Source organism: Tursiops truncatus, chromosome 10 (assembly GCF_011762595.2).
Source record: "Tursiops truncatus isolate mTurTru1 chromosome 10, mTurTru1.mat.Y, whole genome shotgun sequence".
Lineage (NCBI taxonomy): Eukaryota > Metazoa > Chordata > Mammalia > Artiodactyla > Delphinidae > Tursiops > Tursiops truncatus.
Window position 1 is genome coordinate 9777894 of NC_047043.1, and position 25294 is coordinate 9803187.

At 43.0% G+C, this 25294-nt stretch overlaps 1 protein-coding gene across 3 annotated transcripts in view; it reads left to right on the top strand.

The window, feature by feature from the left end:
- The window catches only part of LOC101331229 (phosphatase and actin regulator 1), a 303689-nt gene that overhangs the window by 15677 nt on the left and 262718 nt on the right, over positions 1 to 25294 (top strand). Inside the window, exon 2 of one of the 3 annotated variants that reach the window (XM_073810338.1) lies at positions 1877 to 1912. The exons of the other annotated variants lie outside the window; for them this stretch is intronic. The gene's annotated coding sequence lies outside the window, so the exon portion shown is untranslated. The remainder of the gene's footprint in view (positions 1 to 1876; positions 1913 to 25294) is intronic. 3 annotated transcript variants of the gene reach the window in all.

The following is a 25294-nucleotide window of genomic DNA, read 5'->3' on the forward strand; positions in this document are numbered from 1 at the left end:
TTTCTTTCCTTCTGCTAACTTCAGCGTTTTTTTGTTCTTCTTTCTCTAATTGCTTTAGGTGTAAGTTTAGGTTGTTTATTTGAGATTTTTCTTGTTTCTTGAGGTAGGATTGTATTGCTATAAACTTCCCTCTTAGAACTGCTTTTGCTGCATCCCATAGGTTTTGGGTCGTCGTGTTTTCATTCTCACTTGTTTCTAGGTATTTTTTAATTTCCTCTTTGATTTCTTCAGTGATGTCTTGATTATTTAGTAGCATATTGTTTAGCCTCCATGTGTTTGTATTTTTTGGTTCTTTTTTTTTCCCTGTAATTGATATCTAGTCTCTTAGCATTGTGGTCGGAAAAGATACTTGGTACTATTTCAATTTTCTTAAATTTACCAAGGCTTGATTTGTGACCCAAGATATGGTGTATCCTGGAGAATGTTCCATGAGCACTTGAGAAGAAAGTGTCTTCTGTTGTTTTGGGATGGAATGTCCTGTAAATATCAATTAAGTCCATCTTGTTTAATGTTTCATTTAAAGCTTGTGTTTCCTTATTTATTTTCATTTTGGATGATCTGTCCATTGGTGCAAGTGAGGTGTTAAGGTCCCCTACTATGATTGTGTTACTGTTGATTTCCCCTTTTATGGCTGTTAGCATTTGCCTTATGTATTGGGGTGCTCCTATGTTGGGTGCATAAATATTTAAAGGTGTTATATCTTCTTCTTGGGTTGATCCCTTGATCATTATGTAGTGTCCTTCTTTGTCTCTTGTATTAGTCTTTATATTAAAGTCTATTTTGTCTGATATGAGAGTTGCTACTCCAGCTTTTTTGATTTCCATTTGCATGGAATGTCTTTTTCCATCCCCTTGCTTTCAGTCTGTATGTGTCCCGAGGTCTGAAGTGGGTCTCTTGTACACAGCATATATATGGGTCTTGTTTTTGAATCCATTCAGCCAGTCTCTGTCTTTTGGTTGGAGCATTTAATCCATTTACACTTAAGATAATTATTGATATGTATGTTCCTATTACCATTTTCTTAATTATTTGGGTTTGTTATTGTAGGTGTTTTCCTTTTCTTGTGTTTCCTGCCTAGAGAAGTTCCTTCAGCATTTGTTGTGAAGCTGATTTGGTGGTGCTGAATTCTCTTAGCTTTTGCTTGTCTGTAAAGGTTTTAATATGTCTGTTGTATCTGAATGAGATCCTTGCTGAGCAGAGTAATTTTGGTTGTAGGTTTTTCCCTTTCATCACTTCAAATATGTCCTGCCACTCCCTTCTGGCCTGCAGAGTTTCTGCTGAAAGATCAGCTGTTAACCTTATGGGGATTCCCTTGTATGTTATTTGTTGCTCTTCCCTTGCTGCTTTTAATATTTTTTCTCTGTATTTAATTTTTGATACTTTGATTATTATGTGTCTTGGTGTGTTTCTCCTTGGATTTATCCTGTTGGGACTCTCTGCACTTCCTGGACTTGATTGACTATTTCCTTTCCCATATTAGGGAAGTTTTCAACTATAATCTCTTCGAATATTTTCTCAGTACCTTTCTTTTTCTCTTCTTCCTCTGGGACCCCTATAATATGAATGTTGGTGCGTTTAGTGTTGTCGCAGAGGTCTCTGAGACTGTCCTCAGTTCTTTTCATCAATTTTTCTTTATTCTGCTCTGTGGTAGTTATTTCCACTATTTTATCTTCCAGGTCACTTATCCGTTCTTCTGCCTCAGTTATTCTGCTATTGATTCCTTCTAGAGGATTTTTAATTTTATTTATTGTGCTGTTCATCATAGTTTGTTTGCTCTTTAGTTCTTCTAGGTCCTTGTTAAATGTTTCTTGTATTTTCTCCATTCTATTTCCAAGATTTTGTATATTTACTATCATTATTCTGAATTCTTTTTCAGGTAAACTGCCTATTTCCTCTTCATTTGGTTGGTCTGGTGAGTTTTTACCTTGCTGCTTCATCTGTTGTGTGTTTCTCTGTCTTGTTGTGCTTAACTTAACTGTGTTTGGGGTCTCCTTTTCACAGGCTGCAGGTTTGTAGTTTGCATTGTTTTTGGTGTCTGTCCCCAGTGGCTATGGTTGGTTCTGTGGGTTGTATAGGCTTCCTGGTTAAAGGGACTGGTGCCTGTGGTCTGGTGGATGAGGCTGGATCTTGTCTTTCTGGTGGGCAGGACTGCATTTGGTGGTGTGCTTTGGGGTGTCTGTGAACTTAGTATGATTTTAGGCAGCCTCTCTGCTAATGGGTGAGTATATTTTCCTGTCTCGCTAGTTGTTTGGCATGGGGTGTCCAGCACTGGAGCTTGCTGGTCATTGAGTGGAGCTGGGTCTTAGGGTTGAGACGGAGATCTCTGGGAGAGTTCTTGCCAATTGATAATACATGGGGCTGGGAGGTCTCTGGTGGTCCACTGTCCTGAACTCGGCTCTCCCACCCCAGAGGCTCAGGCTTGACACCCGGCTGGAGCACCAAGACGCTGTCAGCCACACGGCTCCTGTTGCTAGAGAATCCACATTTCATCTGGAAAGTACATAAATCTGGTAATCTCACTTCAGGCCTAGCCCTTCCAACTTTTTTCGCTTTGTGCTTAGTCTGTTTCTGTTGCTCATAGCGGGCCCCATGCAGAGGCCTTGCCCCAGCCCTTCAGACCAGAGTCCCTTGTGAAACGGCTGAGCCAACACCTCAGCTCAGAACATGCGCTGAAGCTCCTCACAGGACACTGAACCCAAGATGGCCTATTTTTGAGTTTTTGAAAAATAAACTAAAATTCTTAGAACTTTTAAAAAGTCTCCTAAAATGGCTTTGAATAATGTTTATTCTGTTTTCCCTCTCAATGCTCTTCAACAGTGGTTTTGTAGTTTACTGATCAGCTTCACCTGGGAAATTGTTAGAAATGAAAATTCTGTGAGCTCCCCTCACACTGAATGCTCCCAGTGGTTTTCAAATCACACATCCATCGGAATCACTTAGGGTCTTGTTAAAATATATACTGCTGAATTCCACCCCTAGAGTTTCTGATTCAGTAGGTCTGGGTGTGACCTGACAACTTGTACTTCTAACAAGTTCCCAGGTGATGTTGCTAGTCCTGGAGCCCTACTTGAAGAACCATTAGTCTATACTCTTCCCACTTCTCACCGCTGACTTGCAGTTGAGTGGCAGGGAGATGGGTATTAAAGCAAGTGGAGAGCACTCCAGGTGCATCCACTAATGGTTACTTGGGGACGTGTTTTAATAACTTAACAATGATGCCGTCTCTCGAAATTCCTGTGGACTGTTATTGATGGCCAAAGAAATGAAGTAGTTTACATAATTATTGGAATGATTGTGTAACTCTGTGGCCTCCACAGAGATTTAGTTTATGAAATAAGAGTACCGCCAAGCCCATTTATATAGAACACCTACAATTTTCAGAGATTTTTGTGAATTAGATTCTCTACAGGCTTTAAAATTATATGTAAGTAGGAACTAAATGCATGTGGTGACATGAGCTTTTTCTGTCATTAAAGTGTAAGAGGACTTTCATTGCATGGGTTCTTGATTAAGGAATATTGGGCGTATCATGGGGAAAATGTCTTTGGTGAGAGTTGTATAGTTGACACCAATGGACTATACTGATCTTCAGGCACATCATGAAGCTGGGGCTCAGTTAAGGCATTTCACCAGAGAGATCTGCTGACGGGCTGCTTTGTCATGAGCTGACAATATGAAGAGCTCCTAGAACCTTCTTTTAAAAAGTGATTCTCGAACTTGCAAATGCATTATAATCACCTGAGAACCTTTTTAATAGCAGATGCTGATTCAGCCGGCCTGGAGTGGGGCTCAAAAGCACTTCATTTCTAACAGTCTCCCCGGAGATGCTAACGCTGCTGGTCCCTGAGCCACACTTGGAGAAGCAAGGTTCTAGAATAGTGGTTCCCGACCCCAGGAAACCCTTAAAACATTCTAAATCAAATGTTCAGGGTAGGACTCTGGCGTAAGTATTTTTAAAGCACCCCAGGTGATCCTAGTGTGCAGCCAGCATTGAGATGCTCTGACCTGGAAAAGCAGAGTTCGTTTTTCTAGGCTGCCTCTCTCAAAGTCAGGTGTCTCACCTGAGTCTTTGGTGAGTATTAGATTGCAGGGCATTCATACTTGACTTTTCTAATAAGAGCCTGAGTGCCTATTTCTATGTTGCTGATAAAAGAAAGAGCCAGATGCTTTAGATTCCTGATGTGCTGACTGCAGAGTTGACATTCAGCTATGAAAATTTAGCAACTGGTCTTGTGTTCCCTCCCCTATGGAGGGTCTCCCTATTTACTCTCATAAGTGAGCTACAGATATAACTAGGGGGTACAACCAACATTTTGATACTCAACAAAAAAATGTGTATATGCTTGAGTACTTAGACACATATTTGAGAACTCAGAACCCTGCACAAAAAAAAATCAAGTCAAAAATTTGCTTTAAAAACGTCAAGAGCAGATGTTACAATCCACTTGTCTCCAGCATAAAATAAACATAATATTACTTCTGTGGAACATCGGATTCTGGTTATAACTGCACCCCAGTGGACCTTATTGGATGACTCACTTACCAAGCGCACCCATAAGTATCTGAAGGTGCTATCTGTGGTTGGGTAATTAAATATTGTACACTTAAACATGAGGGACCGGCTGCCAAATACAATTATTTCAGTTGTAGCCTGGTTGAAGCTGAACCTCTCTTTCTCACAATAATTGGCCAACAGGGGCAGTTACTACTTTTTTTTTAAAATAAATTTATTTATTTTTGGCTGTGTTGGGTCTTCGTTGCTGCGTGTGGGCTTTCTCTAGTCGCGGCAGGCAGGGACTACTCTTTGTTGCGGTGCGCGGGCTTCTCATTGCGGTGGCTTCTCTTGTTGCAGAGCACAGGCTCTAGGAGTGCCAGCTTCAGTAGTTGTGGCACACAGGCTCAGTAGTTGTGGCTCGTGGGCTCTAGAGTGCAGGCTCAGTAGTTGTGGTGTACCGGCTTAGTTGCTCTGTGACATGTGGGATCTTCCCAGACCAGAGCTCAAACCCGTGTCCCCTGCATTGGCAGGTAGATTCTTAACGACTGTGCCACCAGGGGAGTCCCAGGTGCAGTTACTTCTTAAGTTCACTCCTCATTTCTGATTAAAAAAAAGAAAATCCAAACTATGGCAAGGTAGAAAAGGATGTACCCCTATTTATCCTGGTAGATGTTTACAGACCCAAGTTGTCTAATAACTGTATCAAGTTATTTAAATATTAAATCCAAAAGAAGAGGACCTAAGTGCCCAGCATATCTTAGAAGTTGAATTAATCCTCCCCAAAGCCATTCTTCTCCCATCCCATTTTTTGGCCAGTTGTATTATGATGACAGGTGGTAAAGCATTAAGATTTTGGATGCCATATAAATGTTTCCCATTTTATGCTATGGGTAGTTCATGGGCATGAATCTAAGAATGACAAAAACAACCATCATTGCGAAAGTTGTCTTCTAAACCATATCTCCGTGAATTGAAACTGTATAGAGATGATCGGTAGAATGATCGGTAATAGAATGGACATGGCTGGGACAGTCGGGAAGAGATATTTCTTCTTCAGTGCAGTCCATCCACTATTTTGAGCCCGTGTGCTCTGCCCTGGCCCTTGCAGTTAACTTAATGCATTCACGTACCAGAGCGAGCAGCACAAACCAGCTAGTGCTGGAGGCAATATTTTGGGATCCCTTTTGTTACCAAGCAGGGTTCTTTGGCCTCCTCAGTCAACAGAAAGTGATCAGGAGGGAACAAGTAACAGGTTCCCTGGCTTGCGCACTCAGGGAGCTGGACGGGGCGAGCTGGTTCCTTACCTGCTTTTGCTCCGGGCTCTTCAGAAGTGGCAGTTGAGTTCTTAGTCTTTTTGTATCTTGTTGTTTATAATTTGCCCCAACTGCTGCATGCGCACAGCTATTTTTAGTCCCTTATAGTTTCTTTGTATTTTATTGCTGGAGGAGTTGTTTATCCAGGTGCAAGCACTGCAGCAAAGGGTACCAGCCTGTCTCACTTTCACTTGTTTCTTCTCTGATTTCATCTTCTCTCAATGCTAGCCTGGTGCGCCTTGTATTCCAGGGCCTGAAACTCATCTCTTGACCTCTTTGGACATCATACTTTACCTGTGTTCTTGTCAGTACTTAGACTTCAGATTCTCTCACAGATGCAGGCTTGGCCACCCTGTGGCTTATGACATCCCCTACTGCCCCGGTTAGAAATTTCCTGCCCAAGCTTATCCCCAGGGAACCTGTTCCCATGGTGACAAAAGCCAGGCCCCCCCAGCAACAGTACAACAGACCACCTAGAAGCCTGGGGTAAGCAAAATGGAAAGGATCTGGCCCTCAGATTACTGAAGACACCTATGTGGTATGGAGGGAAGGGGAAGGGGGATGGGAACCACCTTCCATGCACTAGGGAGCTGATGGGTCCCCGGGGACTTTGGGTCCATGTATATTCATCTCTAGAACAGTGGGCCTTCTCACCACTGAGACCAGAGTTTTGGAGTGGGGCTGGGGAGGAGAAGTGAGAAGGGGAGCATTTAAATTTGTACATTCTTGAAAAATCATGATTTGAAAGTGTACCCTTTAAATTTCAGTTCCCTGTAATACTGGAAGTTCTAACCAATAAAACCCAGGTCCCTTCAGGGATACTGAAAAAAGACCCTGTTTTTCGGTTTTGAGAAAAGCTGGTATAGAATTTTGAAGTGATGGCCAGTAAGCTTATGAGTGTCTATTTGCTTAAATAGTGAAAGTTTCTTCTTGAGGCAAGGGTGAACTGCATTTGGAATCCACCTGAGGGAATAGAGATTGTGGTTGTGTAGGGCTAGGGTGAGAATAAGGAGTGATGGTAAATGGGCACTTGTTTTCTTTTTAGACTGTTGGAAGTGTTCAAAAATTAGATTGTGATGATGGTTATACAACTCTGTAAATATACTGAAATTCATTGAATTGTACACAAAGTGGGTGAATTTTATGGTATGTAAATTATGTCTCAGTAATGCCATTAAAAATCGAAAGGCATCGTATAAACCCTGATAAGAAGTTTTGATGTTCTCCCAGTTGAGGCAGGAAGCTATTGATGGTGAGATTCATACACCTGCATTTTAGAAAGCTCCCTGTGGGATCAACCTCTGCTGTGCGAGGTTGAGGTGAAGTAAAGAGACCTGGCCTCTGTGGAGCATCTGCTGTAAAATAAACACTGCAGAGACCCCTTATACACATCATCTCATTTAAACCTCACGACAACCTACTGGTACCTTTATTCTAGCTGGATGATTTATTGCTGTTGCCATAGACATGTAATTCTATTGGATCTGAAACGCAGACAACCACTGCTCTACCTATGAGATAGTTAAGGCTCAAGGAGGTGAAATAACCAGCCCCAAAGCACACAGACAGTAAGGGGCAGAGCCAGGATTGGAACTCAGAGGATGTCTGATTGATCTAAGGCTTTGCTTTTTCTGCTCCACCCTGCTGCCCTGAGATTGGGCAAATTAGAGTGCACGGCATGGGTTGAAGGAGCCCCTTGGTAGATTGTTCAGCATTAATTCTTTCACATACCCCTTGTATTAGTTTCCTGTTGCTCATGTAAAAAATTACCACAAATTTAGTGGCTTAAAGAAACACAAATTTATGCTTTCCAGTTCTGGAGATCAGAAGACCAAAATCAGTCTCAACGGGATAAAGGCAGAGTTGGTTCCTTCTAGAGGTTCTTGGGGAGAATCCATGTCCTTGCCTTTTCCAGCCTCTGGAGACCAGCGTTCCTCAGATCCTGGTTCCTCCTTTGCAATGGGATCACTGCAACTTCTGCTTCTGTCATCGCATCTCCTTCCTCTCTGACTTGACCTTCTCACTTCCCTCTTATAAGTACCCTTGTGATTACATTGGAGCATCTGGATAATCCAGGATAATCTCTTCATCTTAAGAGCCCTAATTTAATCACAACTGCAAAGTCCCTTCTACCGTGTAAAGTAACATATTCACAGGTTAGGGGACTAGGATGTGAATATCATTGGGGGGGGGCATTATTCTGCCTACCCCACACCCACCCTAGAAACCTATGTTTGAAAGGAGTCTCGGAATAAATGTAATCTTCCATATTTTGACCTTGAACATAAACTCAAAAGCTGCTCTTTATTCATAACAACCAAGATCAAGACTTGAATCAAATAATACTAATTATTTGTCTCCAATTTGTCTCTTGAAACTTTAGAGGAATAAAATAAATTAAAACCTTGATGAGGTGCCACTAAGTATATTACTTTCCTTTGAAGGTGTTATTATTAGTCGATAAATTGCGGGATTGCTTTCATACGTCAAGCCCTCAGAGAGATCGCACATCAAAGGAACGAGGATGTTTGGACAAATGAGGACGAATGCACAGGTAGAATAGTATTTATATTTGCTCATAAACTGTTTTGAGGCACGCTTTCTCTTCTACAGTGTCATTTAAGATGACTGTGTGCTTCATAAGGTACTTTTTAAATAGGTCAGGGTCTTATTTTTGAAAGGTTCTCTGGTGTCTGTTTGGCTCTAGGTTTACTTCCTACAGCAACAGCTGAAATTGTCGAAGTCAAGGGCCAAATTCCAACAGAAGGTGAAGCGCAAAACCTTGACCCTGCTGACCAAAAGCAGAGTACAGAGAAAGGGGTTTTTCTACTATTATCCAAGGGTCTGGGGCTTGAAAGGGTTGTTCTCCCAAAGGTGGGAAGACTTACCATATTTTTCATATACATTCAAAATATTGAGTGGTAGGAGTTTGAGAGTTGAAGACGATGCAGATGTTCCCTTAGCTCTTATGAAGATTTTCCTGTATATTCTCAGCACTCCTTAACTAATAATGATACCTTTCTCTATAACTCCTGTCACCCTCACAGAATATATCATCCTCTTAATTTTTTGTTCTCTTACACTCAGCATATCACCATGGACTCTTTCTAGTCTTCAATTCAAATCCTGCCACAGACTTCTGCTAAAAGTAGTATTTTGGTTCAAAAATGTCCTTGGTCCTTAGCCAGATTTAAGTCTTACTCTCCAAATAGAATCCTGGGGGGCTCAAGGTGTTTGATCTTTGCCACTGATTGCTTATGTGACCTTGGGGTCAGTCTGTCTGGATCTCAGTGTTTCCATATGAAAATCAAACCTATCAGGGTTGTGTCATAGGACTGTGAGGTGCCTTTCAGTTCCAATGTCTTAGAAGCTGAGAACATTTAGTGGTTATGGGAACCATGTGTTAGATTTTGGTTTGGGGTTTCCAAGAAGTTGACGCAGAGATAAGATTTTGAGTACAAGTAGTTTGTCTGGGAGGTGCACTCAGGAAGTACTGGCAGAAGTTTGGGGAAATAAGACAGAAAAGAGCAGGAGAAAAGAAGGCAATAAAAGGTGTGTTATCAAGCCAGTTACCATCGTATGTAACACACGTTCAAGTTATTCCAATTGAGAGATGTGGAAACTGGGTATTATTCACTCACTCTTTCTCCATCATTGGTTGAATGCTGCTTTGAGGGTCATTGTCTCTCCAGCACTTCTTGCTCCTTTTCTCCTATAGTCAGAAAAAAGCCCTCTGTGCAGACTTGCAGGCTTTCCCAGTAAGTTTTCTAATTACCAGTAGGATATGGGCAGGGTGCTGACTACATCCGCTACAATGTGTGTGAGACCTGTGGGGGAAGTATGGGAAAGAAATGGTCAATTGGGAAATGAGAAAGCAGTGGTCTGATGTTTTGGTTTCTTTTAAACTTGCCATGAATGTAGCAGAAATTCCAAGCCATTGTTCTATAATGTTTAGCAGTGTGTGCATGCTACCTTCACAGTGGGCATGGACAAGAGAATAAATTTGTAGCTAAACATTAAAGAAGAGCTCACCAAAATCCTGACCAGAGTGAAAAGGGTGTATGTTAGTAAATTACGGATGCTTTATATAATTTACATAGAAATACTCTTAAAAAACGACATTGCAGGGACTTCCCTGGTCCAGTGGTAAAGAATCCGCCTTCTTATGCAGGCGACGTGGTTCAATCCCTGGTCGGAGAACTAAGATCCTACATGCCACAGGGCAACTAAGCCCGCACGCCACAACTACTGAGCTCGCGCACCTCAATGAGAGAGAGGAAAAAAACCCCATGACAACTAGAGAGAAGCCCGCATGCTGCAATGAAGACCCGATGCAGCCTCCCCCCAAAAAAGATAGAAAATAAATAAATAAAATATTTTTAAAAAACCACTATGTTGCAAAAATCTGTGATGAAATTTCCTCTCACTACCCATTCTTCAGGATATCACATAAAAATGTTATGACGCTGTGACATTTTAACTAACAAGGAACTCATTTTTAATTGCTTAGTATCGAAGGTTCAGTTTGGCCAAGAGCCTTCTCTCATGTTTTATGGGTCTTTCCTTTAATGCATAGCCAATGCTTTGTGTGAAATGGGCCAGTTGGTTCTATGATCATCCATTCCTCCTTAAAATGCTTCAGCATTCAGATATGCTCTTAGAAATAGGATAATTCAATTCATTCTTCCCCTTCTGAACTTTCTGAGAACCCGACTTGCCAACATCTATGAAATATAGAAGAGGCTTAGCAGTCAATCACGAGGGAGGAGGTGATGGAAGAGGAAGGCTGGCCAAGCAACTCTAAGCTTCAATCATTTTGTATTTCAGGACAAGAGAGCAGGATTGCTGACTGTTAGATTTCCTTTGAGAGGTGGTATGTGAAGGGCATATTGAATATGCCAATAAAGCCAAGTATTCTTTAGGAAACAGTCAATCTGGTAAAAAAGTGAAACTCCTTGGGTGAATATTAAATAAGATTTGACTTACATGATACTTGGACTCTTAGAATACGAACAGAGCTTCTGGAGCATCTAATTCGACTCTCTTACTTGACTCAAGAAGAAACCAAGACCTTCAAAGGTTCAGAGATTCATCCATCAGGACCACAGAGCTTATGGATTCAAGTATTCTGACACCTTATCCAGTGTTCTTTCTACTCCACCACATGGCTGTATATCTCCCCGGCTTCCTTCTCCTCCCCCATCACCCTTCCTTCACCCCCACACCACTCACACACACACACACACACACACACACACACACACACACACACACACACACACACGAAGTTCATTTAAACAGCAAAACACCTAACTTGAAAGGACAAGGATCTAGGATTTCTTTCTTTCACCTTATCCCTACATGTAACAGCTTCATACAAAACCCCCCAAGAAAGTTATGAAGTTGCCCTTGGCTTTACAATGATAAATGTAAAATGTTGAAATCCTCCAGTCAAATAAGATCTGCAAGGATTTGTGCTGTGGAATCTGTTTAACACTAAGAACAAAATAACTGACTGTTACGGAAGGACAGAGGTTGAAGGAGCACGCCGCTAATAGAGAAAGGGGCTGGGGGCTGATGTCACAGAAAGTCTTTTCCAGACCTTGTCTCTGTTTGATCTCCACAACATACCATAGAACATTTAGTTTAAAAAAGCAATATTTCTGTATTGTCTGTCTTGCTTCTCTCAGCTTCTCTTTCCCTGACCCGCTCCAATGTCATTGTCACTTAACATCTCTGAACCTCAGCTTCCCTGTGTCTGAATCATACATCTTGTTTTGGAGGGGTCTTTCTAAGAAAACATACAAAAATGTCTGACGTTGGAAATTTAGTAAATGCCTGTGAACACCTTGCTAGGTCCCCTCCCAGGACCTTGGAAGGGGCCCTTGCCTAATTTAAGCATCATAACCTTCACGATAAATCTGCCCCTATGTCCCATTGTCCTCCACCATGTTTCCTTCCATCCCAAGAAATCTGGCCGTATCTTGTCTGGCTGGGTTGAGGGCAGCAGCCCTGGCTTGTCCCCTGCCTGCCTGGAGTCCACTGCATGGGTCCACCCCGCACTGGCTGCCCAAGTAAGTGTTCAAAATTTAAATCTAATCATGTCACAGCCTCGTAAATTTCCCGATTCCCCAATATCTTAAGGATAAGCCCAAATTCCTTAAAGGCGTCTGAGGCCCTCAGGAAGGAGCCAGTCCTTGCGTTACTGACCCAGGTTCTCGGACCCTTTAATCAATAGAAATTGAGAAGAGGCCAGATGAGAAATTCAGGCAAGGCTTTACTGGGACTCGTGCTGCAGCACAAGAGAGTGAAAAACCAGTAACAGGTTCCCTTGCTCGCTCCCAGAGAAGGGGGCAAGCTCGTTACTTAAATGGGGTGAGCATAGGGGCTGACCCGTGGGTCGGGCCAGAAGGGTGGCTTAGTTGGTCTGCCCACTCACTTGGTGGTGCTGTGTGCAGGGATCATGTTCAAGACCCTGATTTTGCTCCCAGCACCTCAGAAGTGGCAGTTGGATTTTTGGTCTTTTTTGTGTTTTTTTTTAAAAATAAGCTTATTTATTTATTTTTGGCTGCGTTGGGTCTTGGTTACTGTGCACAGGCTTTCTCTAGTTGCGGCGAGCAGGGGCTACTCTTTGTTGTGGTGCGCGGGCTTCTCATCGCGGTGGCTTCTCGTTGCAGAGCAGGGGTTCCCGGCCCGCGGGCTTCAGTAGTTGTGGCATGCGGGCTCAGTAGTTGTGGCTCGCGGGCTCCAGAGCACAGGCTCAGTAGTTGTGGCACAGCGGCTTAGTTGCTCCACGGCATGTGGGATCTTCCTGGGCCAGGGCTCGAACCCGTGTCCCCTGCATTGGCAGGCAGATTCTTAACCAGTGTGCCACCAGGGAAGTCCTTCTGTATCTTACTGTTCATAATTTGCCCCAACTGTGCATGTGTGCAGTTATCTTTAGCCCCTTGTAATTTCTTTGTATTCAGTTGCTGGAGGAGACGTTTTTCCAGGCGCAAGCCCTGCAGCAAAGGGCCCCAGGCGCCACCCTGTCTCACTTGCTCCTCCAGTACTTTTTTTGCCAGCCTCACCTCTACACTCCAGCCATCCACAGTGGCTGCTGTTCCTGAAGCCGGTCGGGCTCTCCTGCCTACGTGCCTGCCTGTCCCACTCCCACATCATCTGATGGTGAGGTCTCTCCAGGATCCCCAGTAGAGATGGGTCCTCCTTCCCTCACTGCGCCCACCTTCACCTACCTGTGTCTTAACTCCTGGGACACTTGATTGTTCTGATGAACTTCTCTATCTCTCCCGCTACAAAGCTTGAGGACAGGAGTTAATAAGCTGAAGAAGAGGGCTTCCCTGGTGGCACAGTGGTTGAGAGTCCGCCTGCCGATGCAGGGGACATGGGTTCGTGCCCCGGTCCGGGAAGATCCCACATGCCGCGGAGCGGCTGGGCCGGTGAGCCATGGCCGCTGGGCCTGCGCGTCCGGAGCCTGTGCTCCGCAGCGGGAGAGGCCACAACAGTGAGAGGCCTGCGTACCGCAAAAAAAAAAAAAAAAAAAAAGCTGAAGAAGAGAGTGGCCTGGAGACCTCTCACCTGAAAGGTGAGGCCAGATGGCTGTCTCCCCTCTCCACCTCCAACCCAGCCACCGAGCACATTGTTCCTGAGGGATCAGGGGCTGCCATGGCCAGGAACTGTTGTATTTCTCTTTCTTCAGGTGGGGGAAGAAGGAGAGTGAGCCCTCCTTTTCTTTTTGCTGCTTGAGAAATTCCACCTGCTCCCTACTTTCTGCCTTTGCACGGATTCCTTCTAATCATTATGATAACCATCAGATGTGTTTCTGAATCCATTAAGTGCCTCTCTCAACGTGGCAATGCTGTTCTAGGCACAAACTAAGAACACAGAGCAGCTAGTGGATCTTACTTTCAGGAGCTCATAGTGCAAATGTGCTTAAGAGAGAAAAGTCGTTGAGGTCCAGGGGGCCCTCCTGAGCTCTGCTTTGCAGTTGGCGGTGGGTTCTCAGATGTGGGGAGAGACTCCGCCCCGCCTCCCGCAAAGACTGGCAATGTATCCAGCCTGCGCACCCCTGCAAGCGTTCCTTGCTTGCACTGTGTGGTGCTGGCATAAGTTGGGTAGCATTGTGAGCCGCACACACAGGCATCATTGTTTCAAGAAACATTCCCTTTCTATGTTTGTGCTGGAGGAGATCCAAGACAGTGAGTTTTCCTTTCAAGTCAATGACCCCCACCAAAAAACCTCCATGCAACCAATGTTAGAGTGTATTCTGGGAATTCTGTAAGACACTGGGAGTCTCTCCAAAACAAAATCAAAGGATGAAAGTTTGCCCATCCTTTAGCTGTCAAATGCTTGCTCAGTAACACAGCTGATCTGGAATGAGTGATTTAAGACTTGTTTCTCTTTCCGAGGATGGCTCTCCAAATGGTTCCTTTCTGTTTGCACAGGAATGATATCATTTTCACAGTTAGCATGATTTCGTAGCCATGAGTGGAGAGAATACTCTTCACGATAGATAGAAACGTTCAGTCGACTGCTGGTAAAATGATGACCTAATTACGATAGCCTGGTCAAGTTATGGAGGGCTGTTTTGTGTCGTAGCACAAGGAAGGTGGGAGAAGTCCTTGATGTAACAGAGTTTCTCACCTACAGTGTGAAAATGCTGGGGCCTCTACACGCTTACAGAAAAAAAATCATAAATCGTGTGTGTGCGTGTGCCCGCGTGCACCCGCGTGTGCGACAAATGCTAGAAGGGTTTATCACTTTGCCTCTTTCACTTGCTTTGCTCCTACACATCCATTGCCCCAGAGGCCTTAAAGTGACCAGGTTGAGAGGATGATTCATTATCTCCCACCCCTCACCCTGCCCTCAACCCCAGCACTGCCCGGCAGCATATGTGATGCGCTCCCCATAGAGGGGCGATGTGCTTTGTGCCTGGTGACCTCTCTGCTTTTGCTCACACTTTGCTCCGTGCTAAAAATATTCCTTTTCCCTCTTCCCCAAGGCTGCCAGCCCATGTCTAAGTGTGACCTTCCCCAGGATTACGTACTGATCCACCAAGCCAGATGCTTCCCCCTCTAGTAACAGTTGGTTTGGGTCTTTCTTCATAGTCATTCTTTGCACTGCTATTATTCTGCTATTTGCGTTCTCGTTTTCATACTGTACGTTCTGGAAGGGAATGAGCTTTCCTTGGGTTCTGCCACCAGAACGGCACAGTACAGTGCCTGGCACGTGCTTAGCAGTGTCCAATAAGCATTGGATTGAGTGCGTAGGAGAGTTAGGGGCTGAAACTGTGGAGAGTTTGGATTCATGATTCCTGAGTCCTAAGCAGAAAGACCTCTATGTGTGGTCGTTGCAGGGAGGATAGGATGAAGTGGGCAGGCTTTTAAAAACAATGCCCACTGTGTGTCCATGAAAACCATCACTTGAGACTCCCATCTCCTAAGTCTTACACAAATTCTTTTTACGGTTTCCTAGAGACATGGGTGCAGACCAAAGATAAAGATGGCCGGGAGATAGTCTTGCTGTTATTTATATGGTTGAAAATAGTTTTCCTTAGTCTTATTTTAATTTTTCAGAAATTCCCAGGTAGGACTGAATCTGCCTACACGATTGCTTTAAACTTAAACTTGCACATCAGTATTCATAGCTCCACCTACTCTTCCTGCCATTTCTGAGCTGTGCGCAGGTTACACAGATGTCTGGGGATGCGCTGCCATTCTGTCTGACGTAAACCTGACCAGCTTCCCCCGAGTTTACTGGTGGGAACGCTCTCGAACAGGGTTACAGATTGGAAGTCCTTTAGCCATGCATCCGGCAATGGTGAGACCCGCATAGTGCTACATTTTTGGGAGATGGTGTGAATACTGGCATTTTCCGTAGCTAATTTTGGAATTGCCAAGAGCTTTGTGATTTTGGGGGGCAGGTTTTGTGACTATAACTGTGTAAAGTACTCATGCAAAAAGTAACCTGAATGAAGATGCTAAAGACAATACCATCGAGACTGTTCCCGACGTCTGCCTTCCTTGCAAAGTGAACTAATGGGAGCTGCTCAGCCACACGTCTTCTTATTGTTGCATGACTCGGCTCTTCCTGGTTTCTCCCATGAATAGCAGGAAAACCTCTAGACTGAAAGAAATGGCATACAAGTCCCTTCCGCTGTTAGAATGTAAGCTATCTGAGAAAAACGCACCTTGGAAAGATTTCTATTTTGGTTATTTAGGAAAAATTCTGCAAAGCATCCCCGAGCATAGGTACTTTTCTTTACGTATTATTTAAATTGTAGACATTTTCACCCCAGTTAAAGGGTTAGGAGTTCTCCAGTTCAGAATCTTACTGTGGGATGGCTGTCTTAATCCATGTTCATTTCCAGTCCTCACTCAGCCATCTCATGATCAGTCGACCAGAAAGTTCCTGAGCTACAGAAGGAGGAAACGTCAGGGTACAAACCACAGAGAAGTGGACTGTTGTAGTAACTTAATCATGGGCCTCAACTTGTCTTGACATATATATTTATATACATATTTTTTTTAGTCCTTTGTGTTTTATCCCCAGGGTCTTGTTCAGGTCAGAAAAATTGAGCAGTTACTTGACCCACATCAAGTTGTTTGCATCCCCCGAATTCATGTTCCTATATCTAGTTGGCCTCTCTTCTTTCTTTCCAAATCTCAATAGGCCTCTTTTCCTGATTGTCTTTGGAAGGAGATTAAGCGATAGCATATTGACTTGAAATTGAGTAAACTGTAAAGTCACATTTCATCTAAGTGGCGGGTCCCAACATCCCTATTCTTTTTTTTTTTTTCTTTTCTTAATTGAAATACAGTTGATTTACAACGTTGTGTTAGTTTCAGGTGTATAGCAAAGTGATTCAGTTTTACATACATATCTATCTTTTTTCTTTTTCAGATTCTTTCCCCTTGTAGGTTATTACAAAATATTGAGTAGGGTTCCCTGTTATACAGTAGGTCCTTGTTGGTTATCTATTTTATGTATAGTAGTGTGTACGTGTTAATCCCAACATCCCAATTCTTAAACCTTTTCATCGTGCAACTTATTCTGAATAATCTGGCCTCTTCTTGCTACGTGCTGTTGCTTTTGCAACACCGTGCACCTGATATTCTTCCACCGGGAACTGCCCAAATTTCATTCCCCAACACAACTTTTTCAACCACTGCTTAAATCTATTTTTAGTTCTTTCCTCTGGGACATGAGTGATGACTTTTCTACTGCCTGTCAGCTATTTACTTACTGTAACGATTAACCTATCTAAAGCTCCCTTTCTAGGTTTGTTCTCAAGGGATAGTTTACCTGCATAAAAAAACACTAGACTTGGACTTCCCTTGTGGCGCAGTGGTTGAGAGTCTGCCTGCCGATGCAGGGGACATGGGTTCGTTCCCTGGTCCGGGAAGATCCCACGTGCCGCAGAGCGGCTAGGCCCGTGAGCCATGGCCGCTGAGCCTGTGCGTCCGGAGCCTGTGCTCTGCAACGGGAGAGGCCACAGCAGTGAGAGACCCGCATATCGCAAAAAACAAAACAACAAACAAAACCCCACTAGACTTGAAATCAATCAACTTGGGTCCAAGCTCCAGATTTTACCGCTATTAGAACCTCTATTTTCTCGTCTGTCCAGTGCATCAATTCTTGACCTTCAAAAGTTCTTCCTTTGTAGCTGCAATAAATGAGGTGTACATTCACAATAAGTGTATAAGTAAGGATCTTATATTCAAGGTAAATGAGAGAGTTTTAATTTCTTCTTTGATCATGAAAGCTAGGAGCCCCTAAAGATAATGAAGACCAATTTCTTGATTTTTACAAGTGAGGAAAGTGATGTCCCAAGATCCCACAATCAAATCAGACACTTACTAGTGAAGCTGAGAACAAAACCCATGCCCCAAGATTTCCAGTCCATTGGGTTTTTTCCTATATAATATTCTGAGTTTGTGGATTCAAATCAATACAAATTAATTTAGTGCTTGCTGCAAGGAACTGTTTTAAGCACTGAATAGAAAGAAAGAAAACCTAGTTTCCACTCTCAAAAAGATTATGAACAAGTAGGGGAGACAAATATGTCACCCGCTAACTAATACAAGGCAGGATGAAGGAAATGCTAAATAAAGGCAAAGTATGTTTGTAATTTTTTTAAATCAAAGAGGAGATGGCATAATGGCGTCTTGATGGTTATGCAAAGTTTGGATACATGGAGAAGTAGGGGGTAGGAAGCACATCCCAGGCAGAGGAAATTACAGAAGTAGCACTGGAGACTTGAGGGCTTCCCTGGTGGCGTAGTGGTTGAGAGTTCGCCTGCCAATGCAGGGGACACAGATTCGTGCCTCGGTCTGGGAAGATCCCACATGCTGTGGAGCGGCTGGGCCCGTGAGCCATGGCCTCTGGGCCTGCGCGTCCAGAGCCTGTGCTCCGCAACGGGAGAGGCCGCAACGGTGAGAGGCCCGCATACCGCCCAAAAAATCCCAAAAAACTGGAGACTTGAAAGTGCTTGGTGTGGACTGGAACATAGACTACTGTTAAGTAGAGTATAGCATTTCTAAGGAGATATATTTAGAATTTAGGTTAAAAACGTAAACAGTTTGGGGCCGTATCATCAAGAGCTTTGGTCCTTTAGGTAAATGGACAGGCATTGTGGGTATTTGAAGAGGCTGGGGTATGAGATAATTTAACACCTAAAAATTTAGTCCAGGTTGGGTTGGAATGGCCAAAGGGCATGGATGGTGGTAATGGAGAGAAGAGGGTAGATTGTAGAAACATGCCATGTCAGGCCTGAATGGAAACTCACAATTCTAACCTTAGGAACATATATCATTGCTCACTTCTAATCTGTTCCCCCCTGGTGTTCCAAAAAAGAGTATCTTTCAATATACTATTCACCTCCATGGAGATATAGATATGTACAAACATATGTAGAAACTAGTTTTATCCAATATTCTATAAATGAAAGGTATAACCTGGTTAGTGTCTGTGAGATGACAAAAAGTAGTGATCATATTAAAGTCAATATGCAAACATTTAATCTCTTTCCAAAGACAGTCAAGAAAAGAGGCTTACTGAGATTTGGGGCAAAAAAAAAAAAAAAAAAAAGAGAGGCCAAATAGATGTAGGAAAATGAATTCTGGGGATGCAGACAATTTCATGGGGTTCCAGTAACCGCCAAGTCACTTTGACCTGAACAATATGATGCCAATATATTAGAAACCCAGGGAAGATTGGGGTTGGGGAGCAGGATTGGTCTTACCTGTGAGGATAGGATTTAAGGAGAGCTTCACAGGTGAGGTGGTATTTGGACAGCTCTTGTGTCATGCTCATTTGAGAGGACCTAGCAGCGCCATAACATTCAGAGGGAACGATGTGAGTAAAGGCCAAAGGATGCGAAAGCGGTAGTGGGAGACACATGTGAAGGACACCTACCAAGATGCTAAACGGGGCTGCCTCAGAGGGGTAGGTTTTTTCCTACTTCTTTATATAAGACTATCCTTTGCATATTTTCTACAAGAATGTACTGTATTCACAATCAGAAAAAATCTCTATATATGCTTTTAAAAGAAATGTAGTTTGGAATATTAGCTCACTGTCAGTGATCTATTGTGACTGGGTTAAGAAGGATCCAGAATCCTAAAGACTTGGATTTTATTCTATAGGGAAATAAGAAATGAGAAAGGCCTTTTTACAGAAGAGTAAATTACCAACCGAAACACATGGAGAACAATTCAAAACAGTATTTGGTTCAGCTCCAAAATGTGTTATATCAACATATGCTATAGGTCAGAAAAGAAAATAGCATTGCAGACCAGAATGTGAATGATAGACTTTATGGAAAGACATGGAATCAGAGCTCATCTTGAAAAGATTTGTGACGTGTAGATAGAGGTTAAAAACAGGGAAGAGGATATTTTAGGCAGAAGCGAAGTGTGAGCAAAAGCAAAGTGATGAGAACAAATGTTTCTGTTTGGAAATAATGAGATCTGGGCTGCATAGGTGGAATCATGGCAGATTAAGACAGCTTCTAGTTCCAGAGGAGAGGTTTTGGACTTGATTGTGTAAGCCAGGGGAGATTTTCGAGCAGGAGAATGATGGGATAAAAATAGTTCTTGAACAAATAGGGCTCATTCGGCAGCAGTGTTCCAGGAGATGTGGTGGGAGAAGCACTAATAATCTCCATGTGGGTGATGACAGTGGCAGCAGTAGGAATGGAGCAGCAGAGGCAGCACATTTTAAAATTAAAAATCAGTTGAATGGATGAAGATCAGCTAGAGATCGAATGAGAGCAAAGAGCTCGTGGTGCTTCCACTGTAGAACAGAATTCTGGAGTGCTGAAGATGACTCTAAATTACCATTGTATCCCAGTCACGTGAAAGGGGCAACACCCATCCCCGTCATGTGGGCCTGAATGTCGTGGATGTTTTCAGCAATTGTGCTGGATTGGATTAACCACTCCCTTGGTGGCCCATGGTGGGGCATTTATAAAAGGGTCATTTAGCCTATGACCATGGGAAAGTGCAAACCTACCTGATAATAGGGCATATCTCCAACTGTAATCTTATATATACCATGTGACAGCCAACAAAGGTAGTTAATGTGAATTAATATTGGAAATTAAATGGTTTGGGCTCCATTTGCAGTGCATATTTGTGGGCAAAAGACACAGGGAATAAAAAGGCACCCTTTCCTTCAGAGCTTCTTAAAAGATGGAGGAATTATCGTAAGTGGTTACAAATTAAATAGTCTTCATCCAGGCTGATTGTTGTAGATGACCTAGAAATCATCTCAAAGTATTTTGTGCCACAAGGTCACGTCACACAGATAACCAGCTACCATGGGTAGGTAGCAAAAGGGTGTAAAAAGTGCTTGGATGCCATGTTAAATATTCATAATGAAGTCTTGAAGCAGAAGGTTGCCCTTCAATCCTCAGCTACAAAATTGCAACAGTGCTCGTGGGGGTGATATATTATGAATGCACGTAAATGACATGTCCATGAGACAGTTGTGGAAAACTACCACCAAGATACAAAATGATAATATCTGCAAAGTATTTATGTATCCTTTTAATTCCTTGATCTTACCTCCTGACTGTATAGAGTACATTTTCCCTCTTTTTAGACAAGAAATCTAAAAAGATTGATGACGGGGTGGGGGGGTGGGGGTGGGATGAATTGGGTGATTGGGATTGACATGTATACACTAATATGTATAAAATAGATAACTCGGGCTTCCCTGGTGGCACAGTGGTTGAGAGTCCGCCTGCCGATGCAGGGGACACGGGTTCGTGCCCCGGTCCGGGAAGATCCCACATGCCGCGGAGCGGCTGGGCCCGTGAGCCACGGTCGCTGAACCTGCGTGTCCGGAGCCTGTGCTCTGCAATAGGAGAGGCCACAAAAAAAAAAAAAAAAAAAAATAACTAATAAGAACCTGCCGTATAAAAATAAATAAATAAAATTCAAACAGAAAAGAAACCAAAAAAAAACAAAACCAAAAAATAAATAAATAAAAATAAAGATTGATGAGAGGTTAAACAATTTGGCCAACATCAGGACAGCAAATGTATAGTGGGAAAAAATCCAAGTTGGCCAAGAAGGTCATGTTCGAAATTTTGGGGACCAGGGATGCATCAATTAACCAGTCTGTCTTGTTTTATTTTGCTATAAAATAAAAGAGCCTACCCATCTCACAGGGTTTTGAGAGGATCAGAGAGATGATGGATGTGAAAGCAGGGTTCAAATGCAAGACAACGTCAGTGTGACTAGAATGGAAAGCTCCCATATACATGTTTGAACTTCACACAGCCCACTAAGAGATATTGATCCCCTGGAACAGTGTGCTTCTTGATCAACCTGCTGCTACAATAAAGGCTTTAAAGGAAACTCATGTTTTTAACAGCTCAGTATGAATATTTAACATGGCATCGCAATGCCTGCCGTAGAGCTTTGTGTCCTATACATGGTAATTAGCAATCAGCATATGGAAGACTACTACGTGAGGTGACTACCAGGTGGACAAACCATTCGTGCATTTTCCAAACATCACTGCTATTCCAGGCATCCAGGCACTGGAGATATAAAGAAACACAATATGTAATTATTCTCCGTAGAGTCTCCAAGCCTACAAGGGGAGAGGGAGAGAGAACCACATATTCGCAAAGCCAAGTGAGAGCTGAGGCACAGAGGGAAGAATGAATAACTGTCCACATGGGCAAGAAAGTCTCATCTGGGAGATGACCTCTGAGCTGCAGGTCATACCAATATCCAGGAGACCAGCTAGATAGGATATTAAGACTGTGGGCTGTTTACAGCAATATAATTCCGGGTGCCTGACTCAGGCCCACCATCCTAGGATAATCCCTTCAGTCCTCTACCTCATTGACCCCCACTTTGGAGCATTTTTCTTGACATTTTCTAAGACCTCATTAGGCGCCTGGGACTGGAGAGGTATCTGAATGGGGAGCCCTGGACCTGGACCAGAACCCATGTGGACCTTGGATGCCTGTTTCTCCTTTTTGGGATATTCTCCAACCCTCAAACTCCATGCCACCCCATGCCTGGCATGTGAGGTTGACCAGATGTCCTAAGGAGCTCAAAGCTCCCACTTATGGGTGGGTGGTGGGCCCTGTGGCCTGTCCCTTGTTCCAGAAGGGTGGCCTGCCTAACAGTTTCCTCCCACTGGCCAGCTATTTCTTTCGTAAATCAGGTGAGATCAGTGCTAATGTGCTGATTTGGAGTGACTCAAATAGTTTCTATAGGCAAGGACTGTGCACGCTCTAGGGATGGCTGTGGTTTGCAAAGCAGTAGCATGGGTCTCCACAGGCTTGCCCCACATGGGAAAATTTTCTACTTACAGAGCTGACCAGTAAGTCAATGCTCAGTAATTACAACAGCTCATTCCATTATGACGAAAATACTTGCCCAACAGAATGCTTTCTGAAGAGGCCAGCAATACAGAAAAGTTGGCTTTTGCCGTTTCTCTGATTTCATTACAAATATTCGGTTCAGCTCTTTGGTTTATTCTCTGACACAGTCCTGTTTGTACATCTTTTTCTTCCTCTAAAAAAAACAAAAGCAAAAAAAACAACTATAACTAAAGAACTCAAACTACTTCGTCAGCATTGTGTTGCTGTACAGAGCTGGCCAGCCTCGGAGGAATAATACGAGACTTGGATGACAAGGCACGTTATCCAAAGTGGCCAGCACACTATGGTGAGCTCAAGAAGGAAATGGACTTAGTTTAATTAGATTAAACTATCATATCTGAGCCAAGGAGCTCAGATAATGAAAATGTCAAGTACTAACGCGATAAACCTGCAAATTTCACATCAGAATACGTGGCCTTTCTCAGTTGTGGCATTGACATAACTATGTTTGTGCGCACGCGCATGCGTGTGTGTGTGTGTGCGTGTGTGTGTATTACTATCATTAAAGGTCTTTCAGTAGCGATTAGTATTGCTATTTTTTTGCATCCCAAATTCACTGACAACACATGCATTTTTATTTACCATGTTCAAAAGGTAAACAACTAACTTAAAGTTCAAGAAAAGGGCGTGTTCTAGGTTAATAAAGGACAAGGCTCTTCTTCCCTCTTTCTCCCTCCTCCAATTCCCCGCCCTGATCCCCTATGACAGATGTTGAAGGACAAATCAGAGTGCCTTCCTCTTGCACTGTAAGCAATTTGAAAATGAAGCACCCCGGTATTTTTAAGAAATTGAAGATCTGGAAAGATGTTAATTAAATCGCCAAAAAGCTTCTTGCCTCATTTCAGTGTAGCCAGAAGATATATGTAGCACCTGAGTGCTGTTCTTGGGTTTTAATACAGTTTTAATTATTTAATTTCAACAATGTTTCAAACAGTGAGGAAGAAAACTAGTTGAATACCCGGTCAGAACAGTCAGGTACCCCATACGTCTCCAAGTGTCTTTTTCCAGTCCTCTGAATTCTCAGACACATCTCTTATCTGTGTCTTGGAAATATTCTACTTTGTGCTGCAAGTGACAAGTTGTAGAAAACTTTTACGTAGATGTCAAACTCACCTAAATTAAAGACATTCATTCATTCATTCACTCATTCATCCATCTAATATTTACCAAGCTTCTGTTTACGAAGTTTCAGGACTATGCTAGAAGCTACGAGAGCAGAGCAGAGCCAAAGGATGGGTAATAAACTGTGGTCCTTGCCTTAGAGATGCTTAGTGACCAGTGAGGGAGACAAACATGTAGAGACTCAATTAGAAGGACTTTTAGCAGCACAGCTGGCTGAACTGATGTTCCATTGGGGTGCCTGGCCTGCATATACACCCTAGACACTGAGGGCTGGAGTTTCAATGCCCAATTCAGGGACAGGAGAAGTGTCCTTGGCCTTGCTTGAGGCCATGAGATAAGACCCTGCTTCAGGGAAGGTTCCTCAAGGGTCTGCCCAAACTTAAACCAGGAAAGAGGAAAATGAAGGCAAGAAAACTGTCTGTAAGGGCAGGGAGGTAGTGAGGAACTTTAAGCTCTGGGAATGTGAGTAGAGGCAGGAAGGCCCCTGGGAGAAATTCAAACTGCAAGCCCGTGCCACTCTTTATGTGGTATTCAAATATATCCTGCTGATAGGATTCGGGAACCCCAGCACCAAAAATGAACATAACTTTTTGTCCTGGGCCATTGGAATCACTGGGATACTGATAGAAGCAAATGAAAAATTACTCTATAGGGAATTAAAAACCATCCTGTTGAGCATAAATTCACAGTGACAAATTCCAAATCACATGAAGAAATAGACCACAATAAGGAGAGTCAGCAGATACAACGAAGGAAGAGCTAGAAATAGGAGAAAAATCTATTTCTAAAGGTTATTGTAAAATGTAGATACTTACAATAGGAAAATTAAAGAGGTACTAGAAGTCATCATGAAAGAATAGACCCCTAGGAAAAAACAAGCAAACAAAAGACAGACTAGAAAAGGAAAAAAATACAACATCTAGAAATGAATAAACAATCTAGTCTTTGAAATTAAGCATGAAGTGTTTGGATTAAATAGCAGAGTGGACACAGCCAAAGAGAGAATTAGTAAACTGAAGGATCTGAGGAAATCACTCAGAAGGAAACCTAGAGTAATAAGAAGAAAACTATGATGTATTAAGAGACCTGGAAAATAATAGTTATAAGGATACCTAACTGTTGTTAAGTCCTTACTGTATACCAGGCTCTGTTCACATTGCTTCTCTAATAATTAATAATTCATTCAAGCTTCATAATGACCCTCTGGGGTAGGTACTATTACTAGCCCCAATTTTACAGATGAGAAAACTCATGCAGAGTAAAGTTAAGAGATGGGAATTAGGGTCAAGGAGGGAACCAGGCATCTTCTTCCCAATGAACTGCTCCAAAGTCCCATTTCCCCATACTCACCTGGGATCCACCTGCATTGTCTCCTTTTGGCTCATTGTGAAGCAGTAGCCAGTGCAGCAATGCATTATTTAACATCACTTCCCATCCTTCTTTGCTTTACTTCTC